Below are 21,065 nucleotides of genomic sequence, written 5' to 3' on the forward strand. Positions count from 1 at the left end.
TTTTATTTTTTTTTTTTCTTGTCGGATTGCTGTGGCTAGGACTTCCAGTACTATGTTGAATAAAAGGGGTGAGAGTGGACATCCTCGTCTTGTTCCTGAACTTAGGGCAAAAGTTCTCAGTTGTTCACCTTTGAGTATGATGTTAGCTGTAGGTTTTTCGTTTATGGCCTTTATTTATGTTGAAGTATGTTCCTTCTAAACCTACTTTGTTGAAGGTTTTTATCATGAACGGATGAGGTACTTTGTAAAATGCTTTTTCTGTATCAATTGAAATGATCATATATTTTTTATCCTTTCTCTTGTTGATGTGATGTATCACATTGATTGCAAATATTGAACCACACTTGCATCCCAGGAATAAATCCCATTTGATCATGGTGAATGATTTTTTTAATGTATTATTGATTCAGTTTGCTAATATTTTGTTGAGGATATTTGCATCTATGTTCATTAGAGATATTGGCCTATAGTTCTCTTTTTTTGTAGTGTCTTGATCTTGTTTTGGTATCAGGGTAATGTTGGCTTCATAGAATGAATTTGGAAGCTTTCCTTCTTCTATTTTATGGAATAATTTGAGAAGAATAGCTTTAACTCTTATTATTTAAATGTTAGGTAGAATACATATATTAGAATTTTTTAACCCTTAAAAACCTTCATTTTTAGTGAAAATAAAGAACTGAACAATTATGAACTGCCTTTTGTATTAGCATTCCGTGGCCTGGCAAATTTATGATTACTTTTTATAATTTTTGGAAACATATGCTTTCTCATAGTAAATTTCTCAGCATGGCACAAAACATGTTTATGAATACATCCAAATATCTTTAGTTCCTGTGTAAAAGGAAGCAAAAAGTGGGTAAACCTATGTTCAGTAATTAATATTTCAGTATTTTATCTTAGTTGGAAATGATCTGGATATTTAATGAATTTAACTCATTCTTTAACTTAACCTAGCAAAATTTAAGGCTTCAGGTTACCAAAAAGATTTGGGGGAAACTATTTAAAAATTTCACCTAAGGGGCACCTGAGTGGCTCAGTTGGTTGAGTGTCCAATTTTTGGTTTTGATTCAGGTCATGATCTTAGGGTCTTGGCATCAAGCCCTGTGTTGGCTCTGCACTGAGCATGGAGTCTGCTTGAGATTCTCTCCCTCTCCCTCTGCTCCTCCCTGCGCTCACAAGTGCAGGCGCGCGCTTGTGAGCACTCTCTCTCTCTAAAATAAATAAATAAATAAATAAAATCTTTAAAAGAAGAAGTTCATCTAAAACTTTTTTATCCTACTTATATCTATTTAATTTACTGGTTCTTAACAATTATGCTTAGCCTATCCACACAAACTTCTTGAGATATTAGACAGTCAGCCATCAGACCAACCTCTTTTTCTTGCAGACAAATTTTGTAACATGAACTCATTTGATCTTTAGTAACCCTAGATAGAATAAAAGTATTATATTTAATGCAGCTAACCGTAAATATGTATCTATTTTAACTAAACCAAGCAACTTAAACTGGCTTCAGTATATTTTCCCAGATCATAAGAACCTGAAAAGCATTTGGGTTAATTTTTATTCTATTTCTGAAAATTTTTAGGAATACTTAATTTATATAAACAGATTTCTTTAAGCCAATTAAATGAGTTCTTTTACAGATTAATTTTAGTATACCGTCTGGAGGTAGGAAAATGCCACATATTTATAACACATGTGTATATATAGACATACAAATAGAAACAGAGATGTTATAGCTTCCGTTTTAAAATTACTGCCATGAATCAGGTACAATAATATAAAACTCACTAGTTATAAGAAGAGTTGGGTGTAAGTCATATTTCTGGTAGATGGAATAAATTTATGCTACCTGCTCAGATGGTTAAAGCTTTTTTAAAACCAATATTTCTGGAGAAGACACTTAAAGCCTTTTTCATTTGTCTAAGTTTCAAATGAGCTTTCCCTCTTTCATTCTTCTTCTGATAAAAATTACTTCCCTCAAGTTTGTACTTTATAGAAATGGCCTAGATAAGTTAACATTTACATCACACAAAGACATAGAAAAAGAATACATGCTTCCCCAAGAAGGACTTTGGTTTTGTGAGGCCAGTATTTATAAACCTTTTGACATAAATTGGGGAGATTTGGAAATCCGTAAAAAGGAATAGGTAAATTTTGAACTGCTTCTAGAGAGGTATTTGTAGTTTCCCAAAGATTTGTAAGATAAGGACAGTTGCTCTCAATTCTTCAAAGAATTAGGTTGCAGCCTAAATGACATCCTAGGTCAATTCACCCATCCAACTAGTTATCTTTGATTTGCTTCACAATTCAACCTTGGACCACTTTACCTTAGGGGGAAAAGGCTCTACCATTGCGTCTGTCAGCCCCTGAACTTTGATCTTCAGCTGATCATTGTAGGAAGGCCTAGGAGAAATTCTGGTCATCTGCTTCCTCTGTCAATGGCGGCGGCAGCGGCGGTGTGGAGGGGTTCCTCAGGGAACTGTCTGGTTTGTTTTAACTACAGTATAACTAGGGGTGGGAAAAACACCCCTTAGCAGATAATCAAGGTCCCTGTGAGTAGAGTTGTGAATGGCCACTGATCTTTCTAACTCTTCTCTAAATTCGGTACGAACTTTTGAAAATGGGGATAAAGTGGGGCTTTATAATTTAAAAGATCTGATGCTGTCCAGAGGACATGAATTCTTTGTAGTGGGGGTCCAGGATACATCCACAAAGGACATTGCATAGGAAGGTCTGAAGCTAGCAGAACCAGGTTACAGAGCACTGGAAAGTAGAAATTGTGAGAAACAGCAAAGTGAGCCCTGTCTCAGATGCTTCTACTAAATTCAATTTCTGGCTTTCAGCATTTACATGAGTACCTATATATACCCTGGGCCTGAAGATTAGGTTGAAGTGCTCTCTGCAAATCTTGTAGGGAGAGGGAAGTTAAAACAGGCAGATGGGGCCAGATTTTAAGAAGGGGAATTTACACTGGATGTGGACATTATTTTTTGTTCTAATTTCTGTTCTTTCATCTTGTTAAGGGAGTCTCTAAGCCTAGCTGTAATACTCCTTTGTGTCGTCTCTTTAATTTGGTCTTTCCATCAGTACTGATAAGACAATTGTTTAGAATGAGAACTCTCTAAAATTTTTTTCTTTCAAAAATAGCCAAGGGGAGCCTGGGTGGCTCAGTCCTTAGGCGTCTGCCTTTAGCTCAGGTCATGATCCCGGGGTCCTGGGATCAAGCCCTGTATTGGGCTCCCTGCTCAGAGGGAAGCCTGCTTCTCCCTCTCCCACTCCCCCTGCTTGTGTCCCCTCTCTCGCTGTGTCTCTCTCTGTCAAATAAATAAATAAAATCTTAAAAACAAACAAACACACAAACAAACAAAAACAAAAATAGCCAATTCAGAGGATTCATCATCTGGCCATTGACAAATAGAATCTTAATCTCAATAGTGACTTAAACCAATATGCCTTTTTACAGCTCAACCAAGAACGTAAGATGCATTTCAAAGGGCAGTGCAAAAGATACAGCCCTCACAGGATCCAGAAAGTTCAGTCCCAGAGTTAGCCTAAGAAAGCAGAGGCATTCATTGTCACAGGTGGTAAGAATGGTATAGTGAAAACAGTATCTCTGGTTTTCCACAAGAACGTGAGATGCCACTGGTCACAGACTTGCTATCTGTGACACAGGCAGATGCTACCGGAATGGGACTTTTCTAGCACTACCAAGGCAATGAAGCTTGAGATGACAAAGGCGCCTTATGGACTAGACTCCTTATAACACAATCTTCTGAGAGCTGGCATAGTCAGACAAAGGGAATCCTGCCTCACACTGGACCCAATTCAGCTCAGGTCAGACCCAGTATGGTTTTTCATATTGGATCCACAGCCTATTTGGTTGTCTGCAAGATACATACTGGTACATGCATCCTGTAATTGTTGGAGAGCAGACAGAATATTCTCATTCATCATAAAGCCAAGCTCTCAGGACATGGAACATGATGACAGAAACAAAAGAAAATAATGACCATCTCTGGGAGGAAAGGGATCAATAGAAATCAAGATTACTCATACCAAATCTTTACCAGAGTCACTACACCCAAGGAACTTAGTTCACACAAGTATTTTCTCCTGCTAGTCTCTGTTTAGAAAAAGAAAAGGACACCTGGCTGCCTCAGTTAGAGGAGCGTGCGACTCTTGATCTCAGGGTTATGAGTTTGAGCCCCACGTTGCGTGTAGAGATTACTTAAAATAAAATCTTAAAAAAAAAAGAAAGAAAGAAAAGGACTCTTGTCACTCTTGATTCCAACAGATCCTTCAGGCAGAGATTTGGGAGACTGACATGTAAGGACTCTTACCTTCTGCTGGCTTTTTTCAGGGATCCTAGGATTTCTCAGTTGCAGCAGCCCCAGAGTGAGCAACGTCCAGCCGGTGGAAGTCCCTTCATGATTGCCAACTGTAAGAGTGGAAAAATTTCTCCTTCTTCTCTTTTAGGTTCTTCAGCTGGTCTGGTAATCAAATTGACATAAGACAGATTAACAGGACAAAAAGAAGTTAAATTTTCTATGTGCCAGAGCCCCAAAGATCTGAGACTCAAGGGCCTGTCAGGGAGTTGAGGCTTACATGCCATCCTCAGCTGAGGAATGGGATAGTGGCCTGGGGCTTCAAAGGGGAGGAGGGTAATTCACAGGACGATAAGAGAAGCCTGTTTGGTAATTAACTGTCGTCCTGCCACACAGATAAGTCTTCCAGACAAAAAGTTGTCTCTGGTAATAGCTGTCTTTCTGGGCCAGGCCCCCTATGGAAATTCTTTTAGATAGTTAAGGGAGAGGTAGAACTTTGTCTTGGGTCTATTGGGTCTTGATTGACTTCAGCTCAAAATTACCCACATGACAAAGTGGCACATTCTGGGGTGGCATATTCTACTCTCCTTCAAAGGCTTTCTCAGTCCTTGTGTGCTTATAGGAAATTATAACCATTTTGGGGTGCTCTGTCTATAAGCCATAGAGGCACCATGGTTGAGGCAGTGGTTACCTCACCTTACTTGCCATATTACACCCTTGAGAAAGATCTAGAGAAGTGCTACTCAGAGTACAGTGTACACTGTGGGCTACAGTTCTTTTTTTTTTTAATTTAAATTCAAATTAGTTAACATATAGTGTAGTATTGGTTTTAGGAGTAGAATTTAGTGATTCATCACTTACATACAACACCCAGTGCTCATCCCAACAAGTGCCCTCCTTGATACCCTTCACCCATTTAGCCCATCCCCCCACCCACCTCCCCTCCAGCAATCTGTTTGTTTTCTATATTTAAGAGTCTCATATGGTTTACCTCCCTTAGAGTTAGTTCTTGAACTAGTATTACCTGTGTCCAGATAATCATAGAAATTGAGAACAAGCATTTAGAAACTTCTATAGCAGTTTGACAGAATAATGTGTCTGTTGAATTTAATAATAAAAATGTCAGCTTGTATTTTGCTGTCTGTTTTTTTTAAAGATTTTCTTTATTTATTTGAGAGAGAGAGAGAGAGAGAGAGAGTGAAAGCAGCGAGAGGGGGAGGGGAAGGGAACACGGTGGGGGACAGAGGGAGAGGTAGAAGCAGATTCCCTGCTGAGCAAGGAGCCTGATGCAGTGTTCCATCCCAGGACCCCAGGATCATGACCTGAGCTGAAGGCAGATGCTTAACTGACTGAACCACCCAGGCTCCCCTGGAGAGAATTCTTAAGATTTAAAAAAGAGTCAAATTCTTTGTGACACTGAATTTCCAGTGGTCTTGGATATGATATCAAAAGCACAGACAAAATGGCAAAAATAGACAAATGGGACTACATCAAACTAAAACTGTTGTGCATCAAAAGACAGAGTCAAAAGAGTGAAAAGACATCCTACCAAATGGGAGATAATATTTATAAATCATATATCTGAACTATCTGACCAGGGATTCATATCCTGAATATATAAAGAACTCCTACAACTCAACAACAAAAATATCAAATAACCCAATTAAAAAATGGGCAAAGGATTTGACTAGACATTTCTTCAAAGGTGATATACAAATGGCCAATACACATATGAAAAGATTATTGGCATCACTAATCATTAGGGAAAAGCAAATCAAAACCACATTGAGATATTACCTCACACCCATTAGGATGGTCACTATCAAAAAAAAAACAAAAAACAAAACCCAGGAAATAACAAGTATTAGCAAGGACATGGAGAAAATGGAACCTGTTGGTGGGAGTGTAAAATGGTGCAACCACTGTGGAAAACAGTATGATGCTTTCTCAGAAAATTAAAAATAGAACTACCATAGGGCGCCTGGGTGGCTCAGTTGGTTAAGCGACTGCCTTCGGCTCAGGTCATGGTCCTGGAGTCCCTGGATCGAGTCCCGCATTGGGCTCCCTGCTCGGCAGGGAGCCTGCTTTTCCCTCTGACCCTCTCCCCTCTCATGTGCTCTCTCTCTCTCATTCTCTCTGTCTCAAAAAAAAAAAAAAAAAAATAGAACTACCATATAATCTAGCAATGCCACTTCTGGGTATACATCCAAAAGAATTGGATACAAGATCTCAAAGAGATATTTTTCACACCCATGTTCATTGCAACATTATTCACAATAACAGGGAAGTAGAAGAAGCCTAAATGTACATCAACAGATGTATGTATAAAGAAAATGTGGTATAAATATATACATAGTGAAATACTATTCAGTCTTAAAAAGGGAGGAAATCCTGTCACATGCTGGAACATGGATGAACCTTGAAGACATTATGCTAAGTGAAATGAGCTAGTCACAAAAAGATAAGTATTGTATGATTCTTTTTTTTTTAAGATTTTATTTATTATTTGACAGAGAGGGAGAGAGCACAAGCAGGGGGAGCAGTAGAGGGAGAGGGAGAAGCAGACTCCCTGCTGAGCAGGGAGCTGGATGCGGGACTCGATTCCAGGACCCTGGGATCATGACCTGAGCCAAAGGCAGACGCTTCACCAACTGAGCCACCCAGGAACCACATGCTGTATGATTCTTTTTTTTTTTTTTTTTAAGATTTTATTTATTTATTTGACAGATACACAGTGAGAGAGAGAACACAAGCAGGGGCAGAGGGAGAGGGAGAAGCAGTCTTCCCGCGGAGCAGGGAGCCCGATGCGGGGCTCGATCCCAGGACCCCGGGATCATGACCTGAGCCAAAGGCAGACGCTTAACGACTGAGCCACCCAGGCGCCCCTGCTGTATGATTCTTATACAAGATATCTGAAGTAGCCAAATTCATAGAAACAGAAGGCAGAAGGTGGTTACTAGGGCTGAGGGGAGGGGATGAGGGAAGTTGTTGTTTAATAGGTATAAAGCTGGCTTGTCTTTTATCTCCTTTATATTAGTTATTTTTGCTGCATAAAAAATTATCACAAACTTATAGTTTAAAACAACACACATTTATTATCTCACATTTTACATCAGTCAGGAGTCTGGCTTGGGTTCACTAGGTCCTCCGCTCAGGGTCTCACCAGGCAGAAATCAATGTGTTACATTGATACAATGGCTACAATCTCATCTGAGACTTAGGGTCCTGGGGACTTAGGGTCCTCTTTGAAGCTCACTGTGGCTGTCCATAGAATTTAGGTCCTTGTGGTTTGTGATTAAAGTTGCGTTTCTTGCTTGCTATTAACTGAGGACTGTTCTTATTTCCTAGAGGCTGCTCTCAGGTCCTTGCCGCATGGCACCCTATCATTAAATGACAGTTTGCTTTTTCTTCAAGGGACCAGGAAAACAACCGTCTGACAGTTCACCTTCTTTTAAAGGGCTCACTTGATTAGGGCAGGCCCATCCAAGATAATCTCCTTTTTTATTAATTCAAAGTCCAATTTGGTTATCTAATCATAGGAATTATACTCCATCATATTCGCTGGGCTCACATATACAAGGCATATACATTAAAGGGCAGGAATCTTTGGGACAATCTTAGAAATCTTACCGAGGGCGCCTGGGTGGCTCAGTCGGTTAAGCGTCTGCTTTCTGCTCAGGTCATGATCCCAGAGTCCTGGGATCGAGCCCCACATCGGGCTCCCTGCTCAGCGGGGAGTCTGCTTCTCCCTCTCCCTCTGCCTGCCGCTCTGCCTACTTATGCTCTCTATCTCTCTGTCAAATAAATAAATAAAATCTTTAAAAAAAAAAAAAGAATTCTTAACCGAAACTTCTTCCTCTTATTGAAAGTCATCAAATACCAAGCAGGACTTGTGGCATAAAATAACCTTGGAGTGGAGAAAAAAAATTGTGTGATGATGTTTCTCTCTTTAATTGGACATAATGATAATAAGGTAGTTTATTCTCATTATTTATTCAAGTTTTGCTGGAGGAGAAATAAAAGGAAATAGGTTGGTTTGGCCCACTTAAAAATTAAGTAAGTGTTATGTTATTTATTTGTTCTCATTTCAAGTATTCCATGTATTTTTAAATGTTTTCTATAAGCAGGGAAACACTTTTTAAACTTAAAATTTTTTGTTGGATTAGTTTATGATTTCACATATAAATCAACTATATCCTTCTCCATGTTTAGTTAATGATATTTCTGAAATATGACACATTGCTAAAATAATATTCTTTCCAGTATTTATTTATTTATAAAAGATTTAATTTATTTATTTGTCAGAATGAGAGAGAGAGAGCACAGGCAGGGGGAGCAGCAGGCAGAGGGAGAAGCAGGCTCCCTGCTAAGCAAGGAGCCCGATGTGGGACTCAGTCCCAGGACCCTGGGATCATGACCCGAGCCGAAGGCAGACCCTTAACCGACTGAACCACCCAGGCATCCCTCTTTCTCGTATTTAAACCATATTTTCTAACAAATAAAAATTGGTCCTCAGAACAATTTATATCCTTTTCAGATATATTCTTTTTAGAAATATTCTTTTATTTCCAGAAGTCAGAAATTTATACATTTTAAGTTTTGTTTAAAGTACCAACTATATGGGCGCCTGGGTGGCTCAGTCGTTAAGTGTCTGCCTTCGGCTCAGGTCATGATCCCAGGGTCCTGGGATCGAGTCCCACATCGGGCTCCCTGCTCTGCGGGAAGCCTGCTTCTCCCTCTCCCACTCCCCCTGCTTGTGTTCCTGCTCTCGCTATCTCTCTCTCTGTCAAATAAATAAAATCTTTCAAAAAAAAAAATAAAGTACCAACTATATGAGAAAAATCCATCTCTAATGTTTCTTATTCTATAGTTGCAATGTGTCCTGCAAAATGTTACTATTTCAACATGATGGAAAAAATACTAAAATAAAGATGGGACTAGATTGGGAATTTTTAAAACCATTTTGTTTCAGAAATTTTATATTAAAATGGATAAAGAAGTAAAGATTTAATGCCACAAAAGGCAATATGGAAAATTCAAAATTTTCCTTAACCCTTTCATGGCACACGTTATGTCACATATATTTAAGAGAAACTTGTAAAGTAATAATAATAGTAATGACCATGCAACACAATATTCTATTGGAAAGAGTATTGGCTTTTTAAGAAAAACCATGTTTTTTTGAAATATCATTCACATAACCATAAAATTCACCTATATCAAGTATACAATTAGTATAGTATAGTATATCCACAGAGTTGTGCAACCATCACCATAATCTAAGTTTGGAACATTTTCATGTTCTAAAAAAGAAACTCCTTTTTTTAAAAAAAGTTTTATTTATTTAAGTAATCTCTACACCCCACCTAGGGCTCACACTCACGACCCCAAGATTAAGAGTCACCTGCTATTCTGACTGAGCCAGCGAGGCTCAGTTTCAGGCTCAGTTTCTAAAAAAGAAACTCCTTACCCATTAACAGTCACTCCCTATTCCACCCTGCCTTAGTCCTAGGCAACCACTAATCTACATTCTGTCTCTACAGATTTGCCTATCTATACTTTACATGTAAATGGAATTATATAATATGTGGCCTTTTGTGTCTATCTTCTTTTACTTAGCATAATGTTTTCAAGGTTCATCTATGTTGTAGCATGAATCAATATTTCATTCCCTGTTATGGCCAGGTTTCGTGGTTCCATTGTACAGATTTACAAGATTTTATCTATCCATTCATTACTTGATGGACATTGGCTTGTTTCCATTTTTTGTCTATTATTACTAATGCTGCTATGAATGTTCATGCATACATTTTTGAGAGGACAAATTGTGTTTTCATTTCTCTTGGGTATATACCTGGGAGTGAAATTGCTGGATCATATGGTAACTCTATGTTTAACTTTTTGAGGAACTGCCAGATTATTTTATGAAGAACTGCACTATTTTACATTCGCAACAGCAATGTATGAGGGTTCCAATTTCCCTACATGCTTTCCAACACTTTTTATTGTCCATATTTTTTATTGTAGCCATCTTAGTGGGTATGGAGATTAATGGTTTTTAAGTCAATCAGAATAATATGTCCAGGGCACCTGGGTGGCTCGGTTGGTAGACTCTTGTTTGTTTAAACAATATGTCCAAAATGCAAATACAACCAATTCACTCCCATTCAATGGTCTCCATTATTTTTTCCAGAATAAATTACAAAGTTGTAATATAACATAGGTGGCCTTCCATGTTGCTATCCCTACCTCCCTATCTCTTTAGCCTCCTGTTCTGCCTCTCCCCTTCTTTGCATTTTATACTCTGGCCATACTGAATTGCTTGAAGTTTTCTGCATGCACTTTGCTACCTCTAACCTCTGAAACTTTGTTTCTGCATTTCTCTCTGCCTCTATTCCCCGCCACTCAACTTTTCTTTGCCCGATTTATATACATGTTTTGAGACTCTACTCAGGTTTTCCTTTCTCATGAGCTCTTCTCTAAATTCCCAGATGTTATTACTTTTTTCTACTAGGTATTAACTTATTAATACAACTATCCTATGACACAGGAACTATTATTATCCTAATTTTATACATAAGGAAACTGTCCATTAGAAAGAATGAGAAACAGAGATGTTAAGTAACTTGCCAAAAGTTTTACAGTAAGGGAGTGATACAGATCAAATTAAATTTCATTCTTCTAGGCTCTCATAGCAGCCTTGCACACATGGGTTCTTTATCTCATTACTTTTATATTATCTCCCTAATATGCCCTTAATTCAATCATTCATTCATTTAACTATTCATTCTCTAAGTATTTATTTATAGTTTAACATATGTCAGACACTATGGCAGGTGCTAGGAACACAGTGTTGACAAGTTAGATTCTATATGGGACCTCACTGAACTTAGGGTGTAGTGGGGTATACAAATAATTTGATTAAATGGGTGTGTGCTATGGTAGCAAGTAGCAGGGAGACATAATCAGTAGTTAAGGAAGCCTGGAAAAATTATTTTGAACTGAGAAGGATAAGGATCATGAGAAGTTAGTGAGGTAAATATCTTATGATGTTTGGCTTAGAGATGATGGGTAGCATGTCATATTATATTATATCTTTTTTAATCCCCCAAATTTAGTGGCCTAAGAAACAGATTAAACTATTATCTCCTCATAGTTTCTGTGGTCAGGAATTTGGAAGTGACTTAATTAGGTGGTTGTGGCTCAGGGTCTCTCACAAAGTTGTCATCAAGATATTGACTGGGGCTGCAGTCATCTGGACTTTTAACAAAGTTTGACTGGAAGATCTGTGAGATCGTCCACACAGCAATGGGCAGGAGCCTCAGTTCCTCACAACAAGGGTCTTTCTCCAGCGCTGCTTGAGTATCTTTGAAATATGACAACTTTCCCAAGAGCATGTGATCCTAGAGAGAGAACAAGGAGACCACAATGTCTTTCATGACTTAGTCTTAGAAGTCATGCAACATCACTTCTACAAACATTCTATTCATTAGAAGTGAGTCACTAAGTCTACCCCATATTTAAGGAGAAGAGAATGAGGTTACAACTATTTGAAAGGAGGAGTATCAAAGATTACATAAACATATTTTAAAACCTCCACACATGTTTGGGGAAATGACAAAAAAAGTTTAGCATGGTTAGAATTAGAGTAAAAGGAGAGTAATGATGGTTGAAGAGAAGACTAATGACCCATGACATTGGAAAAATGAGCTGGGCCCAGAGTTCTTATTGCTTTATTAATCTTAGTGATTTAGTTTTTATTTTAAGGGTAGTGGGAAGCCATTGAAGAGTTTTTGTTTGTTTAAACAGCTTTATTGAGATATAATTCATAAACCTTATAATTAGGAACACCTGGGTGGCTCAGTCGGTTAGGCATCTGCCTTCGGCTCAGGTCATGATCCCAGGGTCCTGGGATCGAGCGCCGCATTGGGCTCCTTGCTCAGTGGAGAGCCTGCTTCTCCCTCTGCCTGCTGCTCCCCCTGCTTGTGCTCTCTCTCTCTCTGGCAAATAGATAAATAAAATATTTTTTTAAATCTTAAAAAAATAAACCATATAATTATTCATAAACCATATAAGTCATCCATTTAAAATGTTCAATTCAATGGCTTTTAGTATATTCACAGAATTGTGCATCTATCACCACAATCAAATTTAGGACATTTTCATTACTCCCAAAAGAAACCTGTACCCCTTAGTTGTTATCCCTCATCCCACCTGTCTCTACGCAACTGCTAATCTACTTTTTGTCTCTATAGATTTGCCTATTCTGGGAATCATATAATATGGAATCATATAATATGTGGTCCTTTGTGACTGGCTTCTTTCACTTACCATGATTTCAAGTTTCATCCATGTTGCACCATGTGTCAGTACTTCATTTCTTTTTATGGCTGAATAATACTCCATTGCTTGTATATAGCACATTTGGTCTATCAGTTGATAGACATTAGGGTTGTTTCCACTTTTGGGCTATTATGAATAATGTCGCTATAAGCATTCACATTCAAGATTTTGTGTGAACATGTTTTCATTCTCTTGGGTATATACCCAGGAGTGGAATTGCTGGGTCATATGATAACCATATGTTTAATTTTTTGAGAACCTGTAGACTGTTTTCCAATTAGGTGCATCATTTTACATTCCTGCTAGCAATGTATGAGTGTTTCCAATTTCGTGAATTCACATCCTTGCTAACACTTGTTATTGTTCATCTTTTTGATGACAGCCATCCTGGTGGGTGTGATGTGGCATCTCATTATATTTTTAATTTGCATTTCTGTTTTAAAATGTGGGTTTTGTTATTATTCAAGTATGGCAATGTCAACAGACCAGATTGCCATTAAAAAGATAGCTGTCATACTCACAGATCACAAGAGGAGGGGTTACACCAAGCCCTGCCCGAGGAAGCCAAAAGGGGAGGCACCGAGTTAGGTGAGGAGGAGGGTGGAATGTGGGCAAGAGCTTTTATTGTGGTTTCTATGGGAAGAACACAGGTGAGGCAGGTAAGCAGGGTTAGAATTGGCTAGCCTGAATAATTTCCACAGGCTCTGCAGTGGCGAAGGAGCTGCTCCTAGTTGCCTGGTACCTGGCCTTGGGGTAATTAGGGTAGGGAAATACTAGTCTGGAGTGTGAGAGCCTGATAAGGGAGTGGTTGGGGGTATGGGCTCTGGATTGGTTGGTTTGCATATAAAAAGCATATGCAGGCAAGTCCCTTAACTATCTAAGGGTGGATAGCCCTGGGAGGGACAGGTGCTTCAACATCAGCAAGACCCCCCAAAATGTCAAAGTCTCAGAAACACGTGGTTAATAAAATTCCACTGATGGCTAATGATGTTGAGTATCTTTTCATGTGCTTATTGGCCATTTGTATATCTTCTTTGGAGAGGTGTCTGCTCAGATCCTTTGCCCATTTTTAAATTAGGTTATTTTTCTTTTTATTATTGAGTTGCAATAGTTCTTTATACATACTAGCTACAGGTCCCTTATCTGATATATGATTTCCAAAAAAATTCTATTCTGTGGATTGTTTTTTCATTTTCTTGATGTTGTCTTTTGAAGCACAAAAGGGAGAGGTTTTTTTTTTTAGATTTTTAAAATTTTTATTTATTAATTTGAGAGAGAGAGAGAGAGCAAGAGCAAGGAGGAGAGGCAGAGGGAAAGGGAGAAGCAGACTCCCCGCTAAGCAGGGAGCCCGATGCGGGACTTGATCCCAGGACCCTGGGATCATGACCTGAGCCGAAGGCAGCCGCTTCACTGACTGAGCCACCCAGGCGCCCCTAAGGGCTTTTTTTTTTTTTTTTTTTAAGGGAGAGTTTTAATAGGAAAGTGACCTAACCAGATTTACATTTTAGAAAGAATACTCTACAGGACAGCTAATTGTGTGTGGGTGAGCAAAGGGTGTAATACAGAAAAATCATGAAGGAAGCCCAGGAATCTTTGGCTTGGAAACTTTAGGACACATTGCAAGTGTAATTAAAGGAACACTAGAGATGGATTTTCCTCATTAGCTGGTACTTTAAACAAATTTAAATATATACATTTCTAACTTCTGGAGCTGAAAGAAATGCAATCTAAATGGAACATAAAAATAGTTAATTATTTTTTATTGAGAGAAACCAGGAGGTGATGTTTAGATGTAAGGAGTTCATTGCTACAAGAAAAATAAGTGTTTTCCTGGTCTGGAATAATTATAAAGGAAATTTCTATTTGATTTTAGAGAAGTATGATTCAAATACTAGAAGGTGTGTCATTTTCAGCAATAAGTATCACATTTCAGAATTACTACTGAACAAAATATGAAACTCAATATGAAAAATGATTAATTCATTTATATCTGAAGTCTTAAACTAAATGAAGGGAAAGAGAGTGTTAAAAAGTGTCTGAGGGGACACCTAGGTGGCTTAGTTGGCGAAGCATCTGCCTTTGGCTCAGGTCATGATCCCAGCCAGGGTCCTGGGATTGAGTCCTGCGTTGGGCTTCCTGCTCAGGGAGCTTCTCCCTCTCCCTCTGCCTGCTGCTCCCCCTGCTTGTGCTCTCTCTCTCTCTCTCTGACAAACAAATGAATAAAATCTTTAAAAAAATAAAAATAAAAAGTTTGAAAATAGGCTTATTAAAAAAAAGAAAATAGGTTTATTGAGGAGAATCAGGTCTGATGACAGGTTAATAACTGAACATGTTATGTCTGAAGTTCCTCTGAGATATTCAAGTATAGATTGGCTCAAAGGCCTTTGGATATATGATTCTGGTGCCTGCTGGAAATATCTAAGTTGTAGTTCTAGATTTTGGAGTCATTTTCATACAGATGGTAACTAAAAAACATTGGCTACATTGAGATAATTCAGGGAACTGGACAGTAAGAATGGAAGGAGGTGCTGAAAAGAATCAGGGAAGCATCACCGTTGAAGGCATAAAAAGAGGAACTTGGAAAGAACAAGAGGATTAGCCAGAGACGTAGCAGGAAAATGGGGAGAGTGTCTACCCTAGGTGTCAAGGGAAGAGAGAGCTGGACAGTGTGAAATATTTTTTTGAGACGTCAAGCAAAATTTTGTCTGCTGAATATAGGAATACAGAGATTAGAAATGATCTTAGTAAGAGTAATTTTGGGGGAGTAGTAAAGATGGAAGTCTGTGCAATGAGTTCAAGAATGAATATAAGTGGAGAGAATGTAGATAGTGAATATAGAACTATTCAACTGCCTTCAGTCCTAAGGATTGTAGTGGAATGAGAATGTGGGATGAGAGAACAGTGTTTTTCATTTAGGAGAGGGCTTCGGTGTTTAAATGCTGATAAGAGGAAGGCATTAAAAAGATACTTAAAAATATATTTAGTGCCATTTTATTACTTGTTTTGTTGTTTCTGGAGATTTTCTCTGTTCCCTTCCTGTTTTTGTCACTTTTGGTCTTTCCTTTCTACTCAGAGTCCCTCCCCTTTACTATTTCTTACAGGGCTGGTTTAGTGATCATAAACTCCTTTAGTTTTTGTGTGTCTGGGAAAATCTTTCTCTCTTCTATTCTGAGTGGCAACGTACACCTGAAACTAATATTACTAAGTAATATGTTAACTAACTGGAATTTAAATAAAAACTTTAAAAAAGATGAAATCTACTTACACTTTAATAAACGAAGATGTTAGTTGAAAAAAGATATTAAAAATACAAGTGAACAGTATATGGACCAGATACTGTAAGACTAAAGACAAAAAAACCTACACAAATACTGTGCTGAGTAAATCTGTTTCTCACATTGGTATGAGTTAACATTCTATAATTACTTTATGTGTATATTAGGATTGAACATATGAGTAAATATATTATAGATAATGAGAGCCAGGTTTCTCATTATTGGAGGAAGAAGAAATTACAAATAAAGGAAGAGAAAAGGCTAGAATAAACTTTGTGATCTGGAATCAATGGTATCATAAAAAACTCATATATATATATAAATGGGTGTGCATAAGTGCATTAATATACATGCATGTAATTCCTTAGCTCTGTTCACTAAGAGGGCCTCTGTTCATTAAGATACCCTAGTAGCAATTAGCACATCTAGCACCCAGATTGGTTCCTAAATGCCATTCTTTAATAAAGGGAACCAGGGGGGCTCCTTGGAGAAGTTGTTGATTCCAAGGAGCCTGGAATAGCTTCTGGCACAAGAAAATAAGGAAGTGCTTAAAAAAGGAAGTGAACATGTCAAAAGGATACAGAAACTAGCCTGAAGGAGCTCCCAATGGCCGGAGTTGAACAATTTGAGAAACAAAACAATGATAATATTGAATTATAACCCATAGAATAAAATAAATATCCGTAAGTCCATACTGGCATAAATATAATTATGCAAATAAGTTAGGGAGAAGGCATAACTATTCCTCACAGGAGAATTCCAATTTGTAAGTGTAGAATGAATAAGGGAAATATACAATTTCTCTTAGGCAAACACAACAGTAATAATTGTTGCAGGCAAGATCCACTGATGCATGGTAGAATCAATGAGTAACATTTTGAGGAGAAAGAGGATTTTTGCGTAGTCTCAAAGTACCTCAAGATTTTTATCGATACAAAGGAAAAAATAGTAATTTTACTACCTGGTAGATGTCAGCTTAACTAAGTGATCAAGATTAATACCATCAGTAGTAAGATGTATTGACATCATGTACCCCCTGATATGATGCATTGAGAACACAGTATCACTTCTAGGTATTTTTGCCAAAAATGTGTAACTTCAATCTAATTATTAGAAAATATCAGAGAAACCAAATTGATAAACATTCTACAAAACGACTGCCAATACTCATCAAAAGTTTCAAGTCATGAAAGACAAGAAAAAATTGAGTAACTGTCATAGTCTGGAGGAGACAGAGGAAACCCAATAACTAAATACAGTATGGGATCCTGGATTGGATCCTGGGACAGAAAAAAAAAAAAAATTAAGGCAAAAACCAGTAATATCTCAATAATGTCTATAGTTTAGTTAATGGTATTATATGTTCACTTTCTGTTTTTGAACATCATACTATGGTTATGCAAATTGTGAATATTAGAAAAAGCTTGGGTGAAGGGTATACATGAACTCTGCACTATTTTTGTAATTTTTCTGTAAGTCTAAAACTATTTCAGAACAAAAAGTTAAAAAAAAAAAAAGAATAAAAGTGAGGGGTGGGATCTAGAGCACAGGGTAAAAAGTACTCCTGCTTAGGAGGAGGTATGCCTCTCCCATGGAACCAAGAGGGCTGGTGAAAAGCATGAGTGGTCATGGAGGTAGGTTTACTGAATTGATGTCAGGAAACTGGTGGAGTTCTTCAAGGAAAAACCAGGGCTGTCCCCTCAATGTCCACCACAGGGCTTGTCATAGAGTAGGGATACAACAAATGTTTATTGAACTGAACAGGCTTGGATTTGAGTCATGATTATATGATTTCTAGGTATGACCTTAGGCAAGTTCTTTACTCTCTGTGCCTCCATTTTCTCTGAAAATGGGGATTATAATCCCAGTTGTTGAGTTAGAAATTAATATATATTTACCAAAATCTATTTCCTTTTCTTCCTGGGCACACAGCTAGATAATGCTTCAGCCTCCAATTACGTTAGATACCTACTGACTCACACATCACTGGCTTTCAATATATATTTAATGAAAGATTATAACTATTGAAATGTTCCATTATAAACTTTGTTGTGGGGGCACCTGGGTGGCTCAGCCGGTTAAGGGTCTGCCTTCAGCTCAGGTCATGATCTCAAGGTCCTGGGATCGAGCCCCGTGTCAGGCTCCCTGCTCGCAGGGAAACTGCTTCTCCCTCTCCTCCCTGCTCATGCTCTCTCTCGCTCTCAAATAAATAAATAAAATCTTAAAAAAAAAAGCAAAAACCCAAACTTTGTTGTATTACCAGTTACTCTTTATCTTGATCCAAGATGGTATCTTGTCTGGCCATGGAGGTGGTAAAGGCCAAATGAAAATTTAATGGATAATTTGTTGTAAAGAATATGATTTTTTACACAGATCTAACTGATAATGATTAATTCTTCCCTAAGTATGAGCCATGGAAAAAAGCCATGTATTCTTAATCCTCTGACATTGGATAGAACTGGAAGGAAATAGCAATTGTGGAAAAAATTTACAGAGTATTTCTTCCCTTTTTTTCCCCACCACTCATCTAATTCGAGGACACACTATCTTTTTTTTTAAAGATTTTATTTATTTATTTGACAGAGCGAGACACAGCAAGAGAGGGAACACAAGCAGAGGGAGTGGGAGAGGGAGAAGCAGGCTTCCCGCCGAGCAGGGAGCCCGATTGGGGGCTTGATTCTGGGACCCTGGGATCATGACCTGAGCCAAAGGCAGACACTTAAAGACTGAGCCAACCAGGTGCCCCTAGGACACAGTATTATTAGAAACAGTATGAAGGCAGAGGGGTATGTTGTGATTAGAGAATGGGAAAAATGAATTGCAGCTAACAAAAACTTGCTGACCGCTGAGGTGGGGTCCTCTGGGGTTGTAATACCTTAGATTAAGCCATCAGTGGTTTAGATTTTGAATCTCAATTTTTCTGGTTCAGTTAACATGGTCACATCACTTAGATGAATTAAACGAATCCACGGATTCTCATGCCAACCAATTTCTTGTGAGAATAATATGTAAATCAGAATGCTAATTTACTAATTTATGATGATACATGAAACCAAAGAGCAGATTGTATGTTTTATCAGCTGCTTGATGCACTTTCTTTGTAGGAAAATCTATATGGAAAGCCATATAGTTATAACCAGAAAGTTTTCTGATAAACAGAAATCTGGAGCAAGAAGAGTTAGATGTGTAATCTTAAAGGCCAGGATTATCACATTATGATAACTGAACACAACCATTTCAATGGTAAGGACAGACTTGCTAAGGGAGGGTTGCTTTTTCTCTACTGATTTTTTTTTTTTATTGTGGATTGAGCTAGGATGTATAACTCCTAGCTTCTCACTATCCCTTTACCCATCCCAGGGAAGAGAGAGTGATATCTGATTGGTAAATTTGGGAAGAATGACCTAGGCATCTTGCCTCATTTCCTCTCTTTTTCTTGAGTAAGGCTGCTCTCAGAGAGCACACACTTTTTTCAGGATTTAAGACTTACTCGGTTCAGTGTGTTGCCTAGGGCCAACTTCTCCACTGGACACAGTAGGACCAATGTCTAGGGTCTAGCATACTTTCAGATGTCCCTAAAATGTTTTGCTTTAATTTAAAATCGGAAGGAAAAAAAATGAACTTGTAGGTTAAAGAAAATTTCTTTTTAAAGATTTTATTTATTTATTTGAGAGAGAGAACGAGAGAGCACAAGCAGGGGGAGAAGCAGAAGGAGAGATAGAAGCAGCCTCACTGAGCAAGGAACCCGATGCAGGACTCGATCCCAGGACCCTGGGATCATGACCTGAGCCGAAGGCAGATGCTTCACTGACTGAGCCACCCAGAAGCATCTGCCTTCGGCTCAGGATCCCAGGGTCCTGGGATCGAGCCCCGCATTGAGCCCCACATCGAGCCCCACATCGGGCTCCCTGCTCAGCGGGAAACCTGCTTCTCCCTCTCCCACTCCCCCTGCTTGTGTTACCTCTCGCACTGTGTCTCTCTCTGTCAAATAAATAAATAAAATCTTAAAAAAAGTTTAAGGGGAAAATGTTTAATATATATATTAATATATATAACATATATGTATTAATTCAACATCTTCATTATCCATTCATCAGTCAATGGACACTTGGGCTGTTTCCATATCTTGGCTATTGTAATAATGCTGCAGTAAACATAGGGGTGCATATATCCCTTTGAATTAGTGTTCTTGTATTCTTTGAGTAAATACCCAGTAGTGAGATTGCTAGATCATAAGGTATTTCTATTTTTAACTTTTTGAGGAACCTCCATACTGTTTTCCACAGTGGCTGCACCAGTTTGCATTCCTACCAACAGTGCACAAGGTCTCCTTTTTCTCCACATCCTCGCCAAAACCTGTTGTTTCTTGTGTTGTTGATTTTAGCCATTCTGACAGGTGTGAGGTGATATTTCATTGTAATTTTGATTTGCATTTCTCTGATGATAAGTGATGATGAGTATCTTTTCATGTGTCTATTGGGCATTTGTGTATCTTTGGAGAATGTCTGTTCATGTCTTCTGCCCATTTTTAATTGGATTATTTGTTTTTTGGGTGTTGAGTTTTAAAAGTTGTTTATGTATTTTGGATACTAGCGCTTTATTGGATAATGTCATTGCAAATATCTTCTCCCATTCTTTTTGATTGATTGTTTCCTTCACTGTATAGAGCTTTTTATTTTATTTTATTTTATTTTGATGTAATCCCAATAGTTTATTTTTGCTTTTGTTTCCCTTGCCCCAGTAGACATATCTTGAAAGAAGTTGCTATGGCTGAAAGAAGTCAAAGAAGTTACTGCCTGTGTTCTCTTCCAGGATTTTTATGGTTTCAGGTCTCACATTTAGGTCCTTAATCCATTTTGAATTTATTTTTGTGTCTGGTATAAGAAAGTGGTCCGGTTTCATTCTTCTGCTTGTTGCTGTCCAGTTTTCCAAACACCATTTGTTGAAGAGACTTTCTTTTTCCCATTGCCTTTTCTTTCCTGCTTTCTGGAAGATTAATTTACCATATAATTGTGGGTTTATTTCTGGATTTTCTGTTCTTTTTCATTGATCTATATGTCTGTTTATGTGCCAGTGCCATACTGCTTTGATTACTACAGCTAATATAACTTGAAGT

The 21,065-nt window shown here is 38.1% G+C and overlaps 1 long non-coding RNA gene across 3 annotated transcripts in view; it reads right to left on the reverse strand.

The window, feature by feature from the left end:
* LOC118525975 (uncharacterized) overlaps window positions 1–21,065 on the reverse strand; it is a 36,916-nt gene that overhangs the window by 6,535 nt on the left and 9,316 nt on the right. For all 3 annotated transcript variants that reach the window (XR_013446323.1, XR_013446324.1, XR_013446322.1), the window contains exon 2: window positions 4,347–4,496. This is a non-coding gene — a long non-coding RNA (uncharacterized LOC118525975). The remainder of the gene's footprint in view (window positions 1–4,346; window positions 4,497–21,065) is intronic.

This window comes from Halichoerus grypus, chromosome 3, assembly GCF_964656455.1.
Source record: "Halichoerus grypus chromosome 3, mHalGry1.hap1.1, whole genome shotgun sequence".
NCBI lineage: Eukaryota > Metazoa > Chordata > Mammalia > Carnivora > Phocidae > Halichoerus > Halichoerus grypus.